Source organism: Budorcas taxicolor, chromosome 5 (genome assembly GCF_023091745.1).
Source record: "Budorcas taxicolor isolate Tak-1 chromosome 5, Takin1.1, whole genome shotgun sequence".
NCBI classification, from domain to species: domain Eukaryota; kingdom Metazoa; phylum Chordata; class Mammalia; order Artiodactyla; family Bovidae; genus Budorcas; species Budorcas taxicolor.
Window position 1 is genome coordinate 22,067,239 of NC_068914.1, and position 24,155 is coordinate 22,091,393.

Here is a 24,155-nt window from a genome sequence, read left to right on the forward strand (position 1 = left end):
TAAAAATTCCATGGAACTTCCAAATATACTTCTTAGACATTTATAAAATTAGCTCATTGGGAAAAGATCGCTTACTATTCAAAATTTAGTTATTAAAAATTATTTTTGTCCTGATTAAACACTGGCAATATATTATTCAAATGCATAATTGATCTTTGTTAACTTTTCTATACTCAACATTTTTGATAAGGGCTATAGGGGCTTCACAGATGGTGCTAGTGGCAAAGAACCTGCTTGCCAATATATGAGATGTAGGAGATGCTGGTTCAATCCCTGGGTCAGAAAGCTCCTCTGGAGAAGGAAATGGCAACCCACTTCAGTATTCTTGCCTAGAGAATCCCATGGACAGAGGAACCTGGTGGGTTACAGTCTATAGGGTCGCAAAGAGTTGGACATGACTGAAGTGACTTAGCACATTCCAATAATTTGTTTTAGTGAAGCCATTGTGAATAAATGTGCAATGAAATATTCTGATATATGGGGCTTCCCTCGTGGCTCAGAAGTTAAAGAGTCTGCTTGCAATGCGGAGGACCTGGGTTCTATCCCTGGGTCGCGAAGATCCCCTGGAGAAGGAAATGGCAACCCACTCCAGTATTCGTGCCTGGAGATTCCCATGGTCGGAGGAGCCTGGTGGGCTAGATACATACAGTTTGTGGATAATGCCAATGATTTATTAAAATTCGAAGTGAAAATGCTTTGTTATTTGTTGTTTCCTGATTCTCAAACTCAAAAAATATTATCAAAATGTCATAGTGTGTTGATAGCATATTACACCGAAAAAGGAATTAGGAAGTTTCTTCATGGGCAGGATCTACATTCTCTCAATATTAACTATGGGGCCAGGCAATGTGCCGGGCATTTTACACACCTTCATTTATTTAATTTTCACAGAAAAGTCTCAGACTGTAGCATTACTGTGTGATGTTAGGCAAATCACTTACCATCTTCACATGCAAATCAGTTGTATTTCAATAGGAGATTATTAGTTCCTAACTTAGAAATTTCATATTACTGTCTTTCTTTTGACTCTCTGTTCAGATTGTTCCCCCATTCATGGCTAAGGAAGAAAAGAATTTTACTTTCAAGCTAGAACTAGTACCTTGTAGTAGATCAGTGACAGATCGCCAAGTATAATCATATGGAGAATACATGTAAGCATCTTGATAGCCAGGGAGGAACCTGGGAATAATGTATGGATTTTGTGTTGGGTATTTTCCTTAAAAAGCAAGTTTTAAGCCAGGACCCTGATTTTCTTGCTTTTCATGTTACCTATATGTTAGATATGGCCATAGTGGGGAGCTGGATTAGGATTTGATTTAGCCATAAGTACAATTTACCCTTTAAAGAATAAATTTAAGCTTCATTTTTTCAGTATTCAATATGCTGAAAATTGGAGGATTCAAAATGTGAAACATGGGAAATTTTCTTAAAAGTATAAACTATTTATCACAAATCCAGTTCTTACAGCTCTGAGAGAAGTCCTATCTGGAATTGATACATTCCTTGGCAATAACGCTTACTGCAAGCTTTATTACAAATTACCCATAAGTTTTTACTTTGTTGGAGCACATTAATCTTTACCCAGAAGATTTTGCTTGGAGTGATATTAGATATCATATCAAAGGAGAGTACAGTGCTTTGTATGAGGAAATCTTGACATGGTGTGTTTGTCAGTAAATGTGTCTTATCTGAACATTATTTCTTTATCCTTATTGGATGTTAGAGACTTTTCTGAAGAAGGAATTACAGTGACGATGAGCCTGCATTTTCAGGCAAGCTAGAATTGAAACTGGGGGAATCAAAGTCATTTTATCAAGGCCCTATCTAGTGGAGAGAAATGCATGCTTTTACCTGCTCCAATTTATCCCAGGTTTTTAAATGATCATATTACTCCCATGCATGTTATACAAGAGATAAAGAGCCAACTTTTTCCTGCTGTACTGGCTTGGACACCCACTGGAGAAACATATTAGTTCATGTAGGACCTTGGAGAGGATTCTGGCTTTTCAGGAAACAAAATATTCCCCTGACCTAGAGTCAGGTTTATTTTTAGGAAGATGACTGAGTGGAATGAGAATGTTAGTTCATAAGTTCTGGAAACAATGTATGTGAGGATTTTTGTGTTTGTGTATGTCCTGAAACCAGTTTTTCCCCAGTGGGATTTCTCTCATTTTGCTGGTTTGTAGAGAGCCTTCTCATTCCTATGTTTTCTACTCATTGTCATGTCACTGAATTGTATGACTTTCTGTTACTCTTGTGTTTGCTTATGTGTCAGTAATTTTATATTGAAAAGAATTCAGTTTGTGTGTAGTGCTTATGATTCTTACAGATTTCTATGAAATATTTTTCCTGGTCTCTCCAGCTTTTTCAGTCAATAAACCACTACTGAGTATTCTTAAGTTTACAAAAAGTATTAATAAGAGAATTGAGAGTAAATTTATTTGCTGATACTCACTGCTTTACAGATCAATAATGTGAATGCTGTATATGATGGGAAATATTGGCTCTCTTAAAATTCCTTTTTTTCCATAAAAATACTGGAGAAAATTTTGGTTGAATCTTCCACATTCTGGGACCTTCTTGCACATATGGCTTAGTAGGAGTCTTCCATCTCCTTTTCCAGTGACAAGAGCTAATGTAGAATAATATTTAAATTTACTAGTAAAAATTCAGTTTGAAATGATGTAGTGTACCAATCCATTGGTAAAGCTAAGATTAGAATATATCACATTGTAGCTAAACTCTGTGACCATTTCTGTTCTTGATTTTTTATTTCCTTAACTCAAAATCTTTCCTCTAGCAACCCAAATGCATTGTAGGGATATAGGCTTTAGGGGACCCCCAGAATTCCCTGGCTTCTTAGAATTAACATACAGAATTCTAAAGATTTCTGTGTCTTCATTACATTTTTCATTGTTAAATAATTACCTTTTACAAATAATGGAGTACAAGCTAACAAAATAAGTTCTTATCTTGTATTGGATTTTTCCATTACAAATAACTTTACATCTTTCAATAAATTATTAGTTTCACTGTTAGCTGAAGTCACATGTTCAGTTGGTAAAATTTTCTTGAATTCAGTGTTTGAATTTAGTGGATTTTGATTGGTTTAACAGTTACCATAAATTACTTGGCTGTGAGGATTTTTTTTTTCCTTTTTGTCTTTGCTTTAGCAGTACTACCTTTTTGTTCCTGTGCCTCTGACAATAGGAGAAAATGAACAGCCCCTTTGTTCTGTGATAGGATATTAATGTTCCCTTCTTTGACATCTGTTCTTCCTTACTCTTCACATATCACAGAATGGCACCTTATTCAACAAACAGATGAAAATCTGGGATTGATCCTTTGAGGTTCCTATTTCCTTTATCCCACATTAATAAATCATTAAATCTGAGGGCTCTAACAACAGAATATATCTCAAGGGCTTACTTGCCTCCTTCTGTACTACTACCACCTTAATCTAAGCCACCATCATCTCTTGACAATTCTACTGAAATAGCCTTCTAACTGGTCTCTCTGCTTCTGTTTTTGTTTTCTATCCAGTAATGGGATTAATCTTTTCAGTCTACAGATTGTGCCCTGTTTAAGACATTCTAGTGATTTCCCAGGGCGCGTAGAAAATAGTCAAAATTCCCTATTGAGGTTTACAAGGCCCTGTATAATCTGGCCCCACTGATCTATTTTAAAACATCTAACAGCACTAGTTCCCTTTCCAACTCTGTTCCAACCCCACTGGCAGACTTGGTTTCCTGAGTACCTAAGCCCTTTCCTTCTTAAGGACTCTACATTAAATCTCATTTCTGGAATGTATAGAATTAGAAATATGCAACTGTAGTGTGGTAAGAACTTCTCTATGAGGTAGTAAAGTGGACTCTTGAGTGTTGACATTCCTTCTCCCAAAGCTCCTAAGGTGTAAAAGACAAGACGCTTACATTTGATGAATTCTTTGCTCTATGTTGACTTAAAACATTACACATAGTCATCCTCCAAGTGGAAAAAAAATTTTTGCAACATACTTTTGTTCCATATTTGTACCACTTGTTTGCTTCTTGGGGAGTAAAAGGAAAGAAAAGCAGCCTGAAGTTCTAAGTCATAATTACCAAGTCCTCAAATGAAGCAGCCTTCAGATCTGGCCTTTCACATTGGCTTTGTCTCATCATAAATACCATATCCAGAGAGAGGATTTCTCTAATGCCCAATCCAAAACAATCATTTAATCATTCTGTTCCATCAACCTGCTTTTGACTGTGTGGACCACAACAAACTGTGGAAAATTCTTAGAGATGGGAATACCAGACCACCTGACCTGCCTCTTGAGAAATCTGTATGCAGGTCAGGAAGCAACAGTTAGAACTGGATATGGAACAACAGACTGGTTCCAAATCAGGAAAGGACTACATCAAGGCTGTATATTGTCACCCTGCTTATTTAAGTTATATGCAGAGTACCTCATGAGAAACACTGGGCTGGAGGAAGCACAAGATGAAATCAAGATTGCAGGGAGAACTATCAATAACCTCAGATATGCAGATGATACCACTCATATGGCAGAAAGCGAAGAAGAACCAAAGAGCCTCTTGATGAAGGTGAAAGAGGAGAGTGAAAATTTTGGCTTAAAACTCAACATTCAGAAAATGAAGATCATGGCATCTGGTCCCATCACTTCATGGCAGATAGATGGGGAAACAATGGAAACAGTGAGAAACTTTATTTTTTTGGGCTCCAAAATCACTGCAGATGGTGACTGCAGCCATGAAATTTGCTCCTTGGAAGAAAAGTTATAACCAACCTAGACAGCACATTACTTTGTGAACAAAGGTCCATCTAGTCAAAGCTATGTTTTTCCAGGAGTCATGTATGGATGTGAGAGTTGGACTATAAAGAAAGCTGAGCACCAAAGAATTGATGTGATTTTGAGAAGACTCCTGAGAGTCCCTTGGACTGCAAGGAGATCCAACCAGTCCATCTTGAGGTAAATCAGTCCTGAATATTCATTGGAAGGACTGATTCTGAAGCTGAAACCCCCAATACTTTGGCCACCTGATGTGAAGAACTAACTCATTTGAAAAGACCCTGATGCTGGGAAGGCAAGAGGAGAAGGGGACAACAGAGTATGTTTGAATTGCATCACTCGATGGATATGAGTTTGAGTAAACTCCAGGTTGAGGATGTACAGGGAGGCCTGGTGTCCTGCAGTCCATGGGGTCACAAAGAATCGGACATGACTGAGTGACTGAATTGAACTGAGCTGATAATACTTATGCATTTGTGATGCTTTTTCTTATTTGTCCATTCATTTAGCTAACCATTCCTCCATCCTCCCATCCACTCATCTACTGTCTTCCTTCATTAAAATACAATCTCCAAGGGAGTAGGGACCCATGTGTCTTATTCCTAACACCTAGAACAGTGCATAAAATATATATTCAGAAAATATTTATTGAATGAACTTTTTATTTCAAGAAATGATTTCAATTACTGAATAAATTATCTTCCCGAGATATTTAAATTTAAAATATTGAAAAGATATTGTTACAATGACATCTCTTTATAGGGGATTCTAAAACTAATGATTGAGTTATGGTTTATGTTTCCATTTCATATAAACAATTATCCTGTTGAATTTAATTATTTTTGATTGACAAAAGTTTGTCTCCCTTAAGTTATAGTCTTCCTAAATTAGATTTTATGTATGCTAACAATAAAATAAATCAGGTGTGAAAGTTTTATGGTTTTCTGAATGAAATATAAATAACTGTTTCATAGTAGTTGAGAAAGGAAGTAGATGCCTCTATTTTGTAATTCATGCTATATTTGTTACAAGGACAGTTTTAGTATTCCATTAAACAGCATAATTACAAAGACTTTTTTGTATTTTTAAATTTTGACCTAGTTAGAGTGGTCCTTGCAGCTACTGTTTCAAGCATGCTTCTCAGTTCCTTATTTATTGATGTTGCATGTTGTGTTTGTGTGACAGTCATTACCTTCAGTGAAAGGAATTTAAAGATATTCAGAAAAGAGATTCTCAAGGAATTCACTGTGGAGCAGAAAGACACACTGATATCTAATAATGATCTTACGTGATGTGTTTTCTCTGTGCTGTGGGCTGAATACTGGGGAAATGTAGATGAAGTGACAGATTTGGGATCTTTGGAGATGTCTTCATAGTGAATGTGTGTTTTCATAATATCTTCACATTTTTATACCACCTGAAGAAAAAATTGGACACTCTTAAAGAACAAAATAGGACTTCCCTGGTGGCTCAGATGGTAAAGCGTCTGTCTACAATGCGGGAGACCTGGGTTTGATCCCTGGGTTGGGAAGATTCCCTGGAGAAGGAAATGGCAACCCCCTCCAGTACTCTTGCCCAGAAAATCCCATGGACGGAGGAGCCTGGTGCAGGCTACTGCCCATGGGGTCGCAAAGAGTTGGACACGACTGAGCGACTTCACTTTCACTTTCAAAGAACAAAATATCTTTATAATCCAAGCAAATGTCTCTCTACTAGTGGAATTTGGGATAGGTGATCAATGGATAGACAGTCTGGTAGATAAATCTTTTCCAATGTTCTTCTCATCAGAAAGGCCAGTTTCAGATACTCTGTCAGGCCCTAGTAACTTCTTGATGATGTGAATGATCTGTACCCCACTCATTCTGCTTTTATTTAGAGGTTAGTGAACAAACAGTGGCAAGTTAAAAATACATTTTCATGCTTACCTTGTTGATATATCAGGCTGTAGAGAAGTACTATTGATATCCAAAAGGTTATCCAAAAGCTCCAATGTTAGCAAGCTACAAAGAAGAGTTAGTAATGTTTTCACATTTTTGTTTCTCATTTGTGTATGTTGAGGTCAACATTGAATCAAACTTGGAATTTCCTGGGGACCAGTGAAAAAGAGAGCCTTACTAAGGGAAAAGAAGAGCAAAACAAAAGAAAAATACAATTGTAGAGTAAAATGTACTGTTTTGATTCAAAAACCCACATATACTGGAGACCAGGATACGATGAGGACAAAAATATGTTGCATTTCTTATTTACCTCAATTTATCCTTAAGCTGTTCATCTCCTGCTATTCTACCCAGCAGGCTCTTTGAAGAGCTATTATTGTGCTTTTACTTTACAAGCAAAGGATACATTTTGTGCCTTAGTGCAATATGTGTTTGGTTGACAAATACTTACAGAGTACTTACTTAGTGCTGGTTACTATTTTGAGAGCTTTCAGTTCAGTTCAGTTCAGTTGCTCAGTCGTGTCCGACTCTTTGCAACCCCATGAATCGCAGCATGCCGGGCCTCCCTGTCCATCACCAACTCCCGGAGTTCATTCAGACTCACGTCCATCGAGTCAGTGATGCCATCCAGCCATCTCATCCTCTGTCATCCCCTTCTCCTCCTGCCCCCAATCCCTCCCAGCATCAGAGTCTTTTCCAATGAGTCAACTCTTCGCATGAGGTGGCCAAAGTACTGGAGTTTCAGCTTTAGCATCAGCCCTTCCAATGATCACCCAGGACTGATCTCCTTTAGGATGGACTGGTTGGATCTCCTTGCAGTCCAAGGGACTCTCAAGAGTCTTCTCCAACACCACAGTTCAAAAGCATCAATTCTTCGACGCTCAGCCTTCTTCCAGTCCAACTCTCACATCCATACATGACCACTGGAAAAACCATAGCCTTGACTAGACGGACCTTAGTCGGCAAAGTAATGTCTCTGCTTTTGAATATACTATCTAGGTGGTCATAACTTTCCTTCCAAGGAGTAAGCGTCTTTTAATTTCATGGCTGCAGTCACCATCTGCAGTGATTTTGGAGCCCCCCAAAATAAAGTGTGACACTGTTTCTACTGTTTCCCCATACATGTCATTTAATCCTTCTAACCATTCTGTGAGCTAGGTACTGTTATTATCTCAGGTTTCCAGGTGAGAAGACTGAGGCACAGAGAGGTTAAATAACTATCCAAGGTCACTCAGTGATCTGCTCTAGAACCCAGGGTCTCAGATTCCCAGCCTCTGTTGCCTTTCAGTGCTGCATTCACTCTAGATTGTTTTAGTTTGTGAAGCTCGCTCAGTCATGTCCAACTCTTTGCAACCCCATGGACTGTAGCCTACCATACTGCTCCATCCGTGCGATTCTCCAGGCAAGAATACTGGAGTGGGTTGCCATTTCCTTCTCTAGATGTTCCCAACCCAGGGATCGAACCTGGGTCTCCTGCATTGTAGGCAGATGCTTTACCATCTGAGCCACCAGGGAAGCTGTTTTAGTTTAACGGACTGCAAATTGCAATTTGAACAAGTAATGATTTGTATATAGATTTTAGAATTTGGCAAGAAGAAATATTTCAATGCAATAAGAGATGAGACATGTAAAAATTATAGTATACATATTTCTAGCATTTTCTGAATATAAAATATTTTGTTTAAAATTTGGGGATGTGACCTAGATTGAGCTGGCAAAAGCCCAGGAAAGTCTGATCCATGTAAACACATTTCTTTCAAATCCCACAAATTCTGTGCTTGCCATTCTAAGGAATTACATAATTCAGGAGTCCTAAATGGTTATCAGCTAATGCAATTGAATACTTTTGTTTATTCTCTGAGAAGATTTATGTAAATGCTGTAGCCTGTGTGGCTATGGTACTCATGGGCAGAGTTGTCAGTATATTTTTGTCTCGCTATTCATCTATATTGTCAAAGCAAAGAGAATGTGAGTGTGGTTTTTGTTGTATCTCTTTGCTATTTTCTCAGAGATAGGTAGATAGACACAAAATATTCTTCATTAGATCAGAAAATTAGCACCAAAGATTTCATTATCACTTAAATCTTGTTTTTGATCTCCAAAGAATTATATTCAGAGGAAAAACTCACTATTGACATCTAGCAGAGAGTTAAAAACCTTTTTTCTCTCATTCAGTTCCATTCAGTCACTCAGTCGTGTCCATCTCTTTATGACTCCATGGACTGCAGCATGCCAGGCTTCCCTGTGTATCACCAACTCCTGGAACTTGCTCAAACTCATGTCCATTGAGTCAGTAATGCCATCCAAACATCTCATCTTCTGTTGTCCCCTCTTCCTACTGCCTTCAATCTTTTCCAGCCTCAGGGTCTTTTCCAAGGAGTCAGTTCTTCGCATCAGGTGGCCAAAGTATTGGAGTTTCAGTTTCAGCATCAGTTCTTCCAAAGAATATTCAGGACTGATTTCCTTTAGGATAGACTGGTTGGATCTCCTTGCTGTCCAAGGGACTCTCTAGAGTCTTCTCTAACACCACAGTTCCAAAGCATCAGTTCTTCAGCACTCTGCTTTCTTTATAGTCCAACTCTCACATCCATACATGACTACTGGAAAAAACATAGCCTTGACTAGATGGACCTTTGTTGGCAAAGTAGTGTCTCTGCTTTTAAATATGCTGTCAAGGTTGGTTGTAGCTTTTCTTCCAAGGAGCAAGCATCTTTTAATTTCTTGTCTGCAGTCACCATCAGTGACTGCCGTGATTTTGGAGCCCCCCCAAAATAAAGTCTCTCATTGGAAATAGGATATTTTGTTCATATGGTATATGACATGATAATGTTATACAGCCCAGGGACAAAGGCTGGAGAGGTGGACCCTGCCTTGCTACTGTAGCCATAGACTATTTCACTACTATAATAACTAGATTCCCCTGGATCACTTAGAAATTCCTATATGCCTGTAGGTTATCAACTGTATTTTAAAAAAAAACTTTGCAATTCACAGAGGGTTATGCACTTAATACAGAGGAGAATAATTAAAGGTTTGCTTTTATTAAGACCTGTTTCACTTTTCAGTTTCATGCATTGGAGAAGGAAATGGCAACCCACTCCAGTGTTCTTGCCTGGAGAATCCCAGGGACGGGGGACCCTGGTGGGCAGCCGTCTATGGCGTTGCACAGAGTCGGACTCTACTAAAGCGACTTAGCAGCAGCAGCAGCAGCAGCAGCAGTTCTTCATCTAATGCTTTTGATTCAAGTTATTTCAACATTATTTCAGTGCAGCTTCCAAGCAAGTATCAATGTATGTAAGGTAAGAGACAGGTGCAACTCATGGATCCAGAAGATGATTCAGTACAATAGTCAATAATTCAAATTTGGAACATCTGATGACACTTGATATATATTAGGAAGAGGCCACCCCCCACCCCCACCCCCAAAAAAAGATCTTTGATGTGGCATTTTCCAAACCCTAAAGGTAGAATATATCCTCAGTATGTAATGAATCAAGAACTGCAAATAAATATGAGGTATTTTCTGAGTAAACATTAACATTTTTTTTTTAATATCTGGTGACTTTTTCGTGTTAGTGTTAAATTAGGATAATAGTAAGTGTGGTGGTGGTGTAGCCTGCCAGGCTCTTCTGTCCATGGGATATTTCAGGCGAGAATACTGGAGTGGGTTGCCATTTTTTTCTCCAGAGGACCTTCCCAACCCAGGAATCGAACCTGGGTCTCCTGCATTGCAGGCGCATTCTTTACTGACTGAGCTATGAGGGAAACCCTAATAGTAAGTATATTTATGGTGAATAATAGTAAATCCATTTATGATTGGTATACTATTAAAAATACTCCCAATTTAATTCCCGTCTTACTAAGCATAAGCTTCTTGTCTCCCTCCTCCCCCCTACCCCTTTCCCTCCATCCCAACAAACAACTATGTTGAGTTAACTGAATTGAGACAAAGGAGGATAGGTTATAGAGGAGAGGGAAAGCCTTAGACCTGCGTTTGGCTTATCACGAGGAAGTTCCAATTACCTGAGAAGGGAAAGTACAAGAAAAACATATTCTTTTTCACCTGAAGGATAGTGGGAAGAAAAGAGCTATAGGGAAGACAAGTAGGTCAGGGTACAATTTCTCTTCCTTCCTCCCTGGGGACCTCTGAACATCAACTGGAAGTGTGGATTCAGAAATATCCAGATACAGGTATGGAAGAGCCAAGGATATCAGGGTATTGGCACGAAATCTTGGAGACACCAGAGGGAGATAAAAATACACAGCAAACACAAGTTTCTGTAACTCTCAATACTGGGTAGTTTTGACCTTCCGATATACAAGGCTTGACCTAAGGAATGGGGAGGAGCAGAAGAACAATGGATAATTCTTGGCCAGTAGATTTGGGAGAAAGTGGTCTGAGGAAGGCATCAATAACAGATGAAATAGCTGACAATCTCAGACTCGGATGAGAAAATGCCGTTTGGATACCTGAATTTTCATTCAGAAATGTAGACTTTCATCTTCCTCTCCAGCATCAATATAGACACATTAAACATTTTTATTTTTTTAATTTGATCACTCCAGTTTTCCTGATGGTAATTTTCTCTGAAGGAGCAATTTGGCATGTTATGAGTGCTTTTGTTATTTGCTGCTACGGGCTACAGTTTATTCTGCCACAGTGGTAATTAACTAAATGGTACTCCAGCCAGTGGTCTAAAGGAATAAATATGTCTTTGAAGTATTCAAGTTGCAAAAAGGAACTGAATTACTAAGAGGTGAATTTATAAAATATTATAGTAGAAGTCCCAAATTGATTTCTGTCATGCCAAAGCTCATTTTATTGCTAACAAGAATTTAGAGGTCAGTCATGGGAAATGTGGTCTGTGCTTGGGAAGACTGAAGCAACTGGCCATAACAATAGGTCATGATATTATTGCCAAGAAGGTCTAGAGATAGACAACAGATGGAAGAGGTCTTAATACATTTGCAGGGACTGTCACAGAGGACAGATGGCAGGAAGCCATCCATGGGATCTGGGATTCACTATCAAGACTCCAGTTCTTGGAAATTCTTAAGGAAGGTTAATCTATTATAGGAACCGGGACACCAGACAGTTATGAACCAAGTCTTAGGATCAAAGATTTAGTTACAAAGATAAAACACAAAGGGCCCCTGCTTTTTTTTTTTTTAAAGCTAAGGTAAATGTTCAGGATGGAACCAAGATGAAAAGTTGGATGTTCAATAAGTTTGACTTCCCATGCTTTCCCCAATTAGGGTAAGAAGATTGATTTCAGAATTAGGAGAGATGTATAGGTGAGCCCTAGAGGCCCAGTTTTTCAAAGTTAAAGGAATCTGGGGGAAGTAGGACATTCAGTATACTTCCTTGTAGAATATCCCTTTCCTTTTTCATCCATTTAACAGTGGTATCAAATGAATATTAAATTATTTTCTTTTTGTTTACCAAATATTTTGTTTTTCCCTGATTTATATAAAGATTAATTTTATAAGAAATGAATTTTTGCTTTGCAAAATATGTTTAGTGTGTCTAGTGAAATAAAATGAGTGTACTTTTTGACCCAAGAATTTCACTGTTTGTAACAGAAAAAGTGGCTGTATATAATTTCTCTTTCTTACTTGACACACACACACACACACACACACACACACACACATGCACGCATGCACGCACGCACGCATGTACACACGCTGATGTATGCGTAAAACAGGGAGAAGGAAATGGCAACCCACTCCAGTGTTCTTGCCTGGAGAATCCCAGGGAAGGGGAGCCTGGTAGGGTGCTGTCTATGAGGTCACACAGAATCAGACACAACTGAAATGACTTAGCAGCAGCAGCAGCATGCATAAAACATTCTTTTTATGGACAGAAACTCAGGAAACTATTAAAAACTAATTATCTATCAGGACAGAGAGCTGTGGGGGAGAGGAGACCATGACCATATTCTACTGTTAAAAACAAGCCGTTATCTGAGCAAAGGGATTATGGAATTATTTTCTTTTTTTCTCCCTCTTATAATCTTTTTCTTTCTATATATATTTACAAAGCCCTAATAAATGGTATTTTCCTCCTGATATAGAAACATTTAAAAATGTTTGTAAAGATTAACTTTGCATAAGAAGATGAATCTTTCCTTTGCAGAATATAGGCTTTTTTCATAAATCAATTATATGGAAAATTTGTACCAAGCTATTGCTATAAGTAATACACTGAGTTACCAGCCTCTTATCATTTTTGGTATATTTTTTACTTGAAAATACACAGCTATGCAGTTCTTCATTAAATCACCAATTGGCTTGGGGCCTGGGTTTCATATGTCTCTAAAATCTATAAATAAGAAAATGTGTAAATGTGTTTTAGACTATATAAAATGCTTTTCACTTAATTTGATGTTTTATATAAATTTTATCTGTATTTATAGTCATGACCTCAAATATCCCATAAAAATAGAGAAGAAAAATTAAGACTAAGGCAGCTGCATTCATATTTTTGGTGGATGTTCACACAGAAAGAAAATAGCTGCTTTTGCCCTGAGTCTCAGGCACCAAGTTGGTATCTGTAATTTAGGGCCATTATCAGACTAAAATGTCCCTCACCACGGCTGATCAGCTGAACTCAGCAGGTCTTCTCAGCTCTACACTCTCAGAGGCTGAACTGTGTTCCAAGGGGGCAATTTTGGCTTGGTCATGGACATATAATGTGGGTATTACTGTACATGACCACTCTCTGGGGATAATAGCACAGCTGGTCTGCCAATTGGACTTAGAAGCATGATGTCAGCTTTATTTTGCTGCCAGCAGTACTGGGAGGCCAAAACTTGCTTTGGCTGGGGAGATGATAGAATAGAAATATTTTGTCATTATATTGCATTTGTTTGTAAAAGCCTTAGGGTGCTTTTGCAAATAGTAATTAAGCCTAGCAACATTCCTCTTAAGCCTGTGTTATCACATGATGTACCTGATGTGCATTTTAGAAATTCTTTTGCAGTAATGTCCAGAGTTGACTTATTAGACTATGGTTAAATGACAGAGCTGACTACAAAAAATTAAGTAGTTTGCATTCTTTTCTCTGATCACCAAATATTCTCTTTGAGATGGCAAGGGAGCATGCCTTACATTGAAGTGATGTTACATTTTAAGCTGCTTGAAAGCAGGATTCCTTTTCCATTTTCTTAACTCTTGATCTCCTTTCATGAATGATATCACTTTATTTTTCTTTCTATGTTATATCTTTCTTGACATATGGTCAACACTTCATACAACTAAGTAGGCCTAAAGATGAAATGTCATATATAACAATGATTCCACAGAAATAGAAAACATTGTTCATGCATGCTGCTCCTGTGCCCTTTCATAAAGGAAAAAACAAGATGTTCCCTGTTAACATGGAATATAAAATCAGATAAGACTTAACTCACTCTTAGGATATGTAGTTTTTATGACCAAAAAGGGTTTTGTTATGGTATTTTCATAAATATCAGAGTGCTTTTTATTGGACTACATTGACGTCAGAAACGAAATGTGTTTTCTTTTCATACTTTGTAGTTAAACTTTTATAAAATTTGTACTTGTCCTTTTACTGGTCATCTTTTCTTACACAGATAATTAATATATTTTGGCTTAGGGTTCTTTTCATTTTTAAAAGTTATTTTGAATTCTATTATATATAGAGATCTGGGTTAAATTCAAATTATTAATATGTCAGTTTAATATAATAACTAGTATAAATGGAATAATTTCTTGGTATGCTAGAGTGGACTACTAATGTAGCCCATTCTGATCTTAAAACAGAATAAAAAGAAATATTTACAATTTGTCTAAATTTTTAGATGAGTTTAAATCCTAAAATGTATTATTAACAAAAGTACTCAATAAGAGTGGAGAAGGCAATGGCAACCCACTCCAGTACTCTTGCCTTTAAGATCCCATGGACGGAGGAGCCTGGTAGGCTACAGTCCACTGAGAGACAGCAACTTCACTTTCACTTTTCACTTTCCTGCATTGGAGAAGGAAATGGCAACCCACTCCAGTGTTCTTGCCTGGAGAATCCCAGGGACTGGGGAGCCTGGTGGGCTGCCGTCTCTGTGGTCGCAGAGTCAGACACGACTGAAGTGACTTAGCAGCAGCAGCAGCACTCAAAAGGAGAATTTTAGCTATCTTGTAGAGAAGTGGGAAATTGCCAGTTTTAAGACTTTCTCTTCTTATGGCTACTTACAATAGCAGTTTGAACAGGTGTAGATACATGTTGTATAATATGCCAGAAATGAGGATGGTTTTCAAAGATAAGGAATAAAACATTCCATCCTTTCTGCTGTATCTATTTAGTCAGAGTTATTCTAATACATTCTCACTTGGAAGCTTCTAAAAAATTGTTCAAAGAGTTAAAGCACTCTGTAAACTTATCAAAGTCTTGAGTGTCTAATGTAGGCTTAGAAATCCCATAATATTCATTAGGAAAAATAAATACATTTTCAGAGATTTCCCTTTGAGTTGAAAACATTTTGGGACAAAAGTGTAAGAATACATTTCTTTCCTGATCTTTAAAGTTCTGTACTGTAATGTTTTATAAACATAATGATTACAACATTCTCTATCCTCTTATTTCAGCATCCACTAAAGTAAGAGTTTCATAGGCTTTTACATTTATTATAGTTTTGGACTGAATTAGAATTTGAAATATTGTGAAGAGCCATAATATCAAACTTAAAAATCATGTAAATTTATATCCTTTATTTTCATACTCCAGCTTATTAGTATACCTGAAAAATCTGTATCAGCATAATTTTATTATTTCATATTTACAGTAAGTACATATGTATCAGCTAAATATATCAAAGCAGCTGAAATGTCTATCTTTGGCTCCTAAGAAAAGTCATTTAAAAGTGCGCTTTCCACTCTATCCCTACCGATAAATAACTTAGGAAATTGAATTTCTGTAAAATCTCTAGAATATCCCAGAATAGAAAACACATGGATACTAATTGACAGAACAACATACGCAAGAGTTAATAAGGTAGCTAATTTTTTTCTGTATTTGATACATTTATGATGACCTAATTTGAGTTAGATGCTCAACCCTGGGAAGATCATTTAAGAAGTTGGCAGTTGACATTTGAACCCTTTGATTTGAAGGAATATTTTCTTCAGTGGGGGATGAGAGAAAATAATATCTACTATGAATACCTATCAGTTAAAAGCATGTATGTGTACTATGTCAGACATTGTGTCGGGCACTTAATATCCACTCTTTCTAAAGAGGAGAAAAGAAATAAATGTTAAGGCTGATTGAGGAGTATCTAATATACCAGTTTATGTAAGCTATAGGTACAGACAGCAAAGTTTCGATTCTTTTTCAGAAGACTAGGATCTATGAGTCATTTTAGTTTATAACAAATTATGATAAAAAAAACTATCATTTACAAATATGAAATATTTCTGTCATATCCTGGGAAAGTTTGTTTCCAATACCCACTAACGTTGTTCTTTGTTGCTGAAAAATCCACTGCTGCCTCTGTGTGTGTGTGGGTGTGTATGTTAGCTAATGGGATTTGGGTCTGTGTTTCCTAGCTATGAATCCTTATTAATTCTAAGACTTCTTATGGATTTTAACTCTTTTACCATAGATTTCACGAACTTTAAAATACATAATCACACACAGATATACACATATGTCAGTGTTTTTTCTGAGAGGTGCATCTGAAGGGGGAAAAGTAAATAATCTGAATTTTGAAATTTCTTCCTGTTATAAAAGTTCATTTGCCTATTTTTTAAGCAAATGACCATGCCTAGAATATTACATATCCAGAGAAAAGGTGTAATTTTATGACTAAGCATGAACCTTAGGAGAGCTTCCCTGGTGGCTCAGATGGTAAAGAATCTACCTGCAATGCGGGAGACCTGGGTTCAGTCTCTGGGATGGCAAGATCCCTTGGAGAAGGGTCTGGAGTTATATTAATATCTACTTATATAAATAAATAAATAAATAAACTATAGTGATGCATGTCATGATTACTCATACAAATTGTTCTCTTTAATAGATCTCTAACCACTCAATTTCAGGGTAAAGGTGGGACACAGACTAATACTGTTTAAACTTTTCCATTTTTTTTTCTGAAAAGGAATTTAATTAAACACATGTGTCCCTCTGCAGTTGCTCTTACCAAGCCTATACAACGTCAGGATTTCTGCTGCTTCATTCTGTTCAGTAGTTGTAACAAATAAATATTATAAATAGAGAAAAGATGTATAATGTATATCACTTCAAAACTGACTGTGAGAGTAAGACAGAATTTTGGGTTGGTTAGAGTCAGATGGATTTTATGCTAGGATTTATAAAAATAAAACCTGCTTGCATGTAGGAGCAGGAATTTCTTAACGCTATCTTGTGCCCCTAGTAAAAAATTGAGAAGCTTATAAGAAAATAAGTAGTTGTATGAAAAATCATGCCTAAAGTGTGAAGACTAATAAAATTTGTGAGATTAATGAAATTAATAAACTTGAAGCATGTTTAGTTCAGTTGCTCATTCGTGTCTGACTCTTTGCGACCCCATGAATCACAGCACGCCAGGCCTCCCTGTCCGTCACCAACTCCTGGAGTTTACCCAAACTCACGTCCATTGAGTCAGTGATACCATCCAGCCATCTCATCCTCTGTCGTCCCCTTCTCCTCCTGCCCCCAATACCTCCCAGCATCAGGGTCTTTTCCAGTGAGTCAACTCTGCATTAGGTGGCCAAAGCATTGGAGTTTCAGCTTCAGCATCAGTCCTTCCAATGAATACCCAGGACTGATCTCCTCTAGGATGGACTGGTTGGACCTCCTTGCAGTCCAAGGGACTCTCAAGAGTCTCCTCCAACACCACAGTTCAAAAACATCAATTCTTTGGCCCTCAGCTTTCTTCACAGTCCAACTTTCACATCCATACATGACCACTGGAAAAACCATAGCCCTGACTAGACAGACCTTTGTTGGCAAAGTAATGTCTCTGCCTTTGAATATGCTATCTAGGTTGGTCATAACTTTCCTTCCAAGGAGTAAGCGTCTTTTAATTTCATGGCTGCAATACTATCTGCAGTGATTTTGGAGCCCCCCAAAATAAAGTCTGACACTGTTTCCACTGTTTCCCCATCTATTTCCCATGAAGTGATGGGACCAGATGCCATGATCTTTGTTTTCTGAATGTTGAGCTTTAAGCCAGCTTTTTCACTCTCCTCTTTTACTTTCCTCAAGAGGCTTTTTAGTTCCTCTTCACTTTCTGATGCATGTTAGAGAGGATCAATCTGATTGTAAAACTGTGTAAGAACAATCCACATACTTTTTTAAAAATTTAAATACAGCAAAGGCAACAAAATTGTTTTCTTATGTCAAATCCAATATACCAACTTTGAGAACAGTATACAAACTTTGGTCACAATGGCTAAGAGACTTTTTTACCTACCTTTAGACCCTGTCTTGACACTCCTAGGGTGATCCTTACCAAATGCCATTCATGCCTTTCTGTTGTTGTCACTGCTGTGGGCTGTTGGCCTGGTGTTTTCTTTCTGAGCTTTAAGATTTGTCCTACTACCTCTTCTCATTCAGTCTGTGATATGCAGCCACAGCTATCTAGTAAAGAAAGTAAGAAATAATGGCCAGAATGTTTCTACCACAATGTTGGAGGTTTGTTTGATGTCACTCCTTGCCCAGTTCCAATGCTAGCCCCTTACCACCTCATCAAAACTGAATGTATACTCAATAAATTCTGTTCTTTTGGAGGGTAACACATGTCATTCCAGTCATTTGGTATTTAGTTCCAAATTCAGATAATTTGTCTTTTAGTCTTTCTCTCTGATAAGATTTCTCTCAATATTCTCTCTCTAGAAAGATTTCCTCTGCTGGGTTTACAGATTCAAGTTTCTTACTTAAAAACCTTCAGTATGGTTAGCGGAACCCTATGTCACTTTATCTGGAGTAACAGGCAAGTTTGGCCTTGGAATACAAAATGAAGCAGGGCAAAGGCTAACAGAGTTTTGCCAAGAGAACCCACTGATCATAGCAAACAATCTCTTCCAACAACACTGGAGAAGACTCTACAAGAGGACATCACTAGATGGTCAATACCAAAATCAGATTGATTATGTCCTGTGCAGCCAAAGATGGAGAAGCTCTTTACAGTCAGCAAATATAAGACCAGGAGCTGACTGTGGTTCAGATCATGAACTCCTTATTGCAAAATTCAGACTTAAATTGAAGAAAGTAAGGAAAACCCCTAGACCATCCAGGTATGACCTAAATTAAATACCTTATGATTATTCAGTGGGAAGTGACAAATAGATTCAAGGGATTAGATTTGATAGAGTGCCAGAAGAACTATGGACAGAGGTTTGTAACATTGTACAGGAGAAAAAGAAATGCAAAAAGGCAAAATCGTTGTCTGAGGAGACCTTACAAATAGCTGAGAAAAGAAGAGAAGGGAAAGGTAAAGGAGAAAAAGAAAGATATACCCATCTGAATGCAGAGTTCCAAAGTATAGCAAGGAGAAATAAGAAAGCCTACATAATTGATCAGTGCAAAGAAATAGAGGAAGACAGTAGAATAGGAAAGACTAGAGATCTCTTTAGGAAAATCAGAGATACCGAAGGAACATTTCATGCAAAGATGGGCACAATAAAGATTAGAAATGATAGGGACATAACAGAAGCAGAAGATATTAAGAAGAAGTGCCAAGAATACACAGAAGAACTACACAAAAAAGATCTTAATGACACAGAACGACCACAATGGTATGATCACTCACCTAGAGCCAGACATCCTGGAGTGCAAAGTCATGTTGGCCTTAGGAAGCATCAGTACAAACAAAGCTAGTGAAGGTGATGGAATTCCAGTTGAGCTATGTCAAATCCTAAAGGATGTTGTGGTGAAGGGGCAGCACTAAATATACCAGCAAATTTGGAAAACTCAGTAGTGGTCACAATACTGGAAAAGGTCAGTTTTCATTCCAATCACAAAGAAAGGCAATACAAAGAATGTTCAAACTACTGCACAATTGCCCTCATTTCACACACTAGCAAAGTAATGCTCAAAATTTGCCAAGCTAGGCTTCAATAGTACATGACCAAGTACTTCCAGATGTTCAAACTGGATTTAGAAAAGGCAGAGGAACCAGAGGTCAAATTGTCAATTCCGTTGGATCATAGAAAAAGCAAGAGCATTCCAGAAAAACATCTACTTCTGCTTCATTATCTTTGCTAAAGCCTTTGACTGTGTGGTCACAACAAACTGTGGAAAATTATTCAAGAGATGGGAATACCAGACCACCTTACCTGCCTCCTGAGAAATCTGTATGCAGGCCAAAAGGCAACAGAACCAGACATGGAACAATGGACTGTTTCAAACTTGGAAAAGAAGTACATCAAGGCTATATATTGTCACCCTGCTTATTTAACTTTTATGTAGAATACATCATGCAAAATGCTGGACTGGATGAAGCATAAGCTGAAGCATAATCTTTCTCCCTCAAGATTGCAGGGAGAAATATCAATAACCTCAGATATGCTGATGACACCACCCTTATAGAAAGCAAAGAAGAACTAAAGAGCCTCTTGAAAGTGAAAGAGGAGAGTGAAAAAACTGGCTTAAAATTCAACATTAAACAAGCAAAGATCATGGGATCCAATACTGTCACTTCATGACAAATAAATGAGGAAACAAATGAAACAGTGACAGACTTTATTTTCTTGGGCTCCAAAATCACCGCAGATGGTGTTGGCAGCCATGAAATCAAAAGATACTTGCTCCTTGGAAGAATAACTATGACCAAGCTGGACAGCATATTAAAAAGCAGAGACATTACTTTGGCGACAGAGTTCAGTCTAGTCAAAGCTATGATTTTTTCAGGTTTCATGTATGGATGTGAGACTTGGACTCTAAAGAAAGCTGAGCACGAAAGAATTATTGCTTTTAAACTGTGGCGTTGGAGAAGACTCTTGAGAGTCTCTTGGACAGCAAGGAGATCAAACCAGTCAATATTAAAGGAAATCAGTCCTGAATATTCATTGGAAGGACTGATGCTGAAGCTGAAGTTCCAATTCTTTGGCCACCTGATGTGACAAACTGACTCAATGGAAAAGACCCGGATGCTGGGAAAGATTGAAGACAGGAGGAGAAGGGGACGATAGTGGATGAGATGTTTGGATGGCATCACTGACTTGATGGGCCTTAATTTGAGCACGTTCTCCTTTTCCTATTTGGAATCAGTCTGTTGTTTCATGTCCAGTTCTAACTGTGGCTTCCTGACCTGCATACAGGTTTCTCAAGAGGCAAGTCAGGTGGTCTGGTATTCCCATCTCTTTCAGAATTTTACACAGTTTGTTGTGATCCACACAGTCAACACAGTCAAAGTCTTTGGCATAGTCAATAAAGCAGAAATAGATGTTTTTCTAGAATTCTCTTGCTTTTTTGATGATCCAGTGGAAGTTGGCAATTTGATCTCTGGTTCCTCTGCCTTTTCTAAGACCAGCTTCAACATCTGGAAGTTCACGGTTCACGTATTGCTGAAGCCTGGCTTGGAGAATTTTGAGCATTACTTTACTAGCATGTGAGATGAGTGCAATTGTGCGGTAGTTTGAGCCTTCTTTGGCATTACTGTTCTTGGGGATTGGAATGAAAACTGACCTTTTCCAGTCCTGTGGCCACTGCTGAGTTTTCCAAATTTGCTGACATATTGAGTGTAGCACTTTCACAGCATCATCTTTCAGGATTTGAAATAGCTCAACTGGAATTCCATCCCCTCCACTAGCTTTGTTCATAGTGATGCTTCCTAAGGCCCACTTGATTTCTCATTCCAGGATGTCTGGCTCTAGGTGAGTGTGAGTGATCACATCATCGTGATTATCTGGGTCGTGATCTTTTTTGTACAGTTCTTCTCTACTTTAAGGTTTTTTGATGCCTATGAAATTCGTTATGCCAGTATATATTAGAGTGGAAAAACATGATTGATTCAAAAGAAATTTGAATGAGTTACAGTAGATATTATTATTTATCAAGAAAATTGACATATTTGTGAGATTACATGAACTTTGATATTTAAACCAATGCTTTCATTTTAGGGAGTTAAATGATTATCTCAGTATTCCAAAACATGTACTGGTATTGCCGCTTTACCTGACCAGGTCTGTTATGATGGGGAAAGGTTTACTCTCATTGTGAGATGGGAATTATACTCAGCTGGAAGGCTATATTTGCATTATATCAGAGATACAGGGAAAAACCTGAAATACCACTGTTTTTCATTCCCCGCCATCTGTGTTAACATTACAAGATCCCAGCCCCCAGGGTCACCCATGCTCACTGACAATGTTATTATCCTACTTTATTCTTTGTTCCTCTATACTTATCCTCCCTTTGTTATTCATCTCAAAACCCTTCCTATTATTCTCTAGATACACATCACTTTGAAAACAAACTTGAACACCTTAAAGACACCTTTCTCAGCCTTTTCCATTAACCAAAAGCTAGCTCTCTCATGCCACTGTTTGCAGTGAAGTCTGCTCATGTACCAACCCTCTGAATGTATGAGTCTCCGTTGTGTCAGTGGGCATTCATTCACCTTACCCTATTATTTTATAAGAAAATTCATGATACATCACAGTAATATACTTTCTTACTTATCATAGCACCAACCTGCAGCAGAATTCACCATGGGCTACCCAGTCGCTATTTATTATCACTTCTCTTGTTTCTTATCATCATTTCTCTATACTTTTCAGTGAGTGTGGAATTAATTAAGAGCCTTTTCCATTCAAGTTCAGCCATTAGGTGAATGACTTGAGTGTCTTTGTGTCCCCCATCCACGGCCTAGTCTCAGATATCTTTCACTTGGTCAAATCTAATAACTTTGACCCATCCTTCCTTCCCCACTTTCTTACATTATGTACTTGGTGTGTTATAGTGGAAAGCATATATGCTTCAGAGTTAAATAAGTCAGAGTTTACATTCTAGCTCTGTTACTGACTATCCGTGCAAGGTTGGACAAGTCACATAACTTTATTCATCCTTGATTTCTTCATCTATAAAAATAGTCAGATAATTAAGTGCAATGACATATGTAAAATTTTAAGCACAGCACCCACAGATTCTGAGAAATGCAAGTTTCAACTCCCCTTCATATGGCTATATATTAGATCATATCCTTGTATAAAATTTTCAGTCTCTGACATCTTAAACTATAATACCTCGTCTTATAATCATAGCTTCTTTTATCCTTTGGGTTTACCTGTTATATTTACTCCCCAAAATCATTCAAACTTTTAACCTCCCGATTTTTATTTTTTCATCAAATCTATTAAACCCCTTTCCAACTTACTTTTTCCCCCTCTATTGGGCTTAGTTCCACAAGTAAATGCCCCCCTCCCCTAGTAGTTTGTTTCAGGTATTGTTATAAGTGGTTTTACATATACCACCTTATTTAATCACCAAAACAACCCTGTGGGGGTATATGCTATTATCATCTTTATTTTACTGGTGAGGAAATGGAAGTATATAGAGGATGTTACCTGGATAAATTGTGTCCTGTAAATACATACTTGATATAGAGACATAAAAGAAGGACATCTAACCCCACCCACATGGCTTAGAAAGGCTTTGCCTAGAGCCTTTCAGGCAAAAGAAGGAGCACAGCAAAGGGGCTTGGAATTGAATGCACAGTGTGTTCTGAGTTCTGTCTTAGTTAAGGTAAAGTGAGAAGGGAAGAAGAGTGACAAATAGTGTCCAGAAATATTGAGCAGAAGAGGGTAAAATGAAAGCTCAGTCTCTTTAATTTTTCAGATTAATTGCTCCAAACTCTGCATGCCTTAGTGTGTTTGTTGTTCTCTTGATTCATTTCCCACCCTCTTGAATGACCTATATTTTTTAAGCTTATCCAAAACCTCCAGAAATTAATATAGAGGAAGAAATATTTGATGCCTCTGTCAGGGGAGTGTGTAATTTCCTTGGTCCTGTCTCATCACAACAAAAATTTGAAGTGACGGACATTAAAGCCCTCAGACAGACCATGTCTCAGCTCTCAGACAGGTCAGTGTTACAGGTCCATGTTACAGCTCAGTTTTATTTAGAAAGTAAAGGAAAATACATCCTCGAGGCATGAGGGCATGCCAACCCAAAAGACGTGAAGAAGAGAGAGAGAGACCCCTGGCCCTTTGGCTCCTCTTTTTATATGTCTTTCCCTCCCCCTGGGCCTGCCCTATGTAAATTGCACTAGCCAGGAGTGCTGTTTGTTCTACCTGAGGTCCTCACACCAGTCCTCAGACCTTTCTTTGTTCTATTTTCACAGGCTTTTCCCTTCTTGTCTTTTAGCCACCGTCATTCTGGACTCCGTTTTCCTATTCTAACTACCTAACATCTCCATCACTGCCAGTGTTTCCATTTCTATGTACTTCTGGTGTCAGAGATGCTC

General features: G+C 37.9%; 1 protein-coding gene and 1 non-coding gene across 2 annotated transcripts in view; one reads left to right on the forward strand and one right to left on the reverse strand.

Annotated features, from left to right (window-relative positions):
- CTNNA3 (catenin alpha 3) overlaps window positions 1–24,155 on the forward strand; it is a 1,850,481-nt gene that overhangs the window by 526,956 nt on the left and 1,299,370 nt on the right. The window lies entirely within an intron of this gene.
- TRNAC-ACA (transfer RNA cysteine (anticodon ACA)) lies at window positions 8,173–8,244 on the reverse strand. Its single transcript has one exon. It is a non-coding gene; the product is annotated as a tRNA-Cys (tRNA).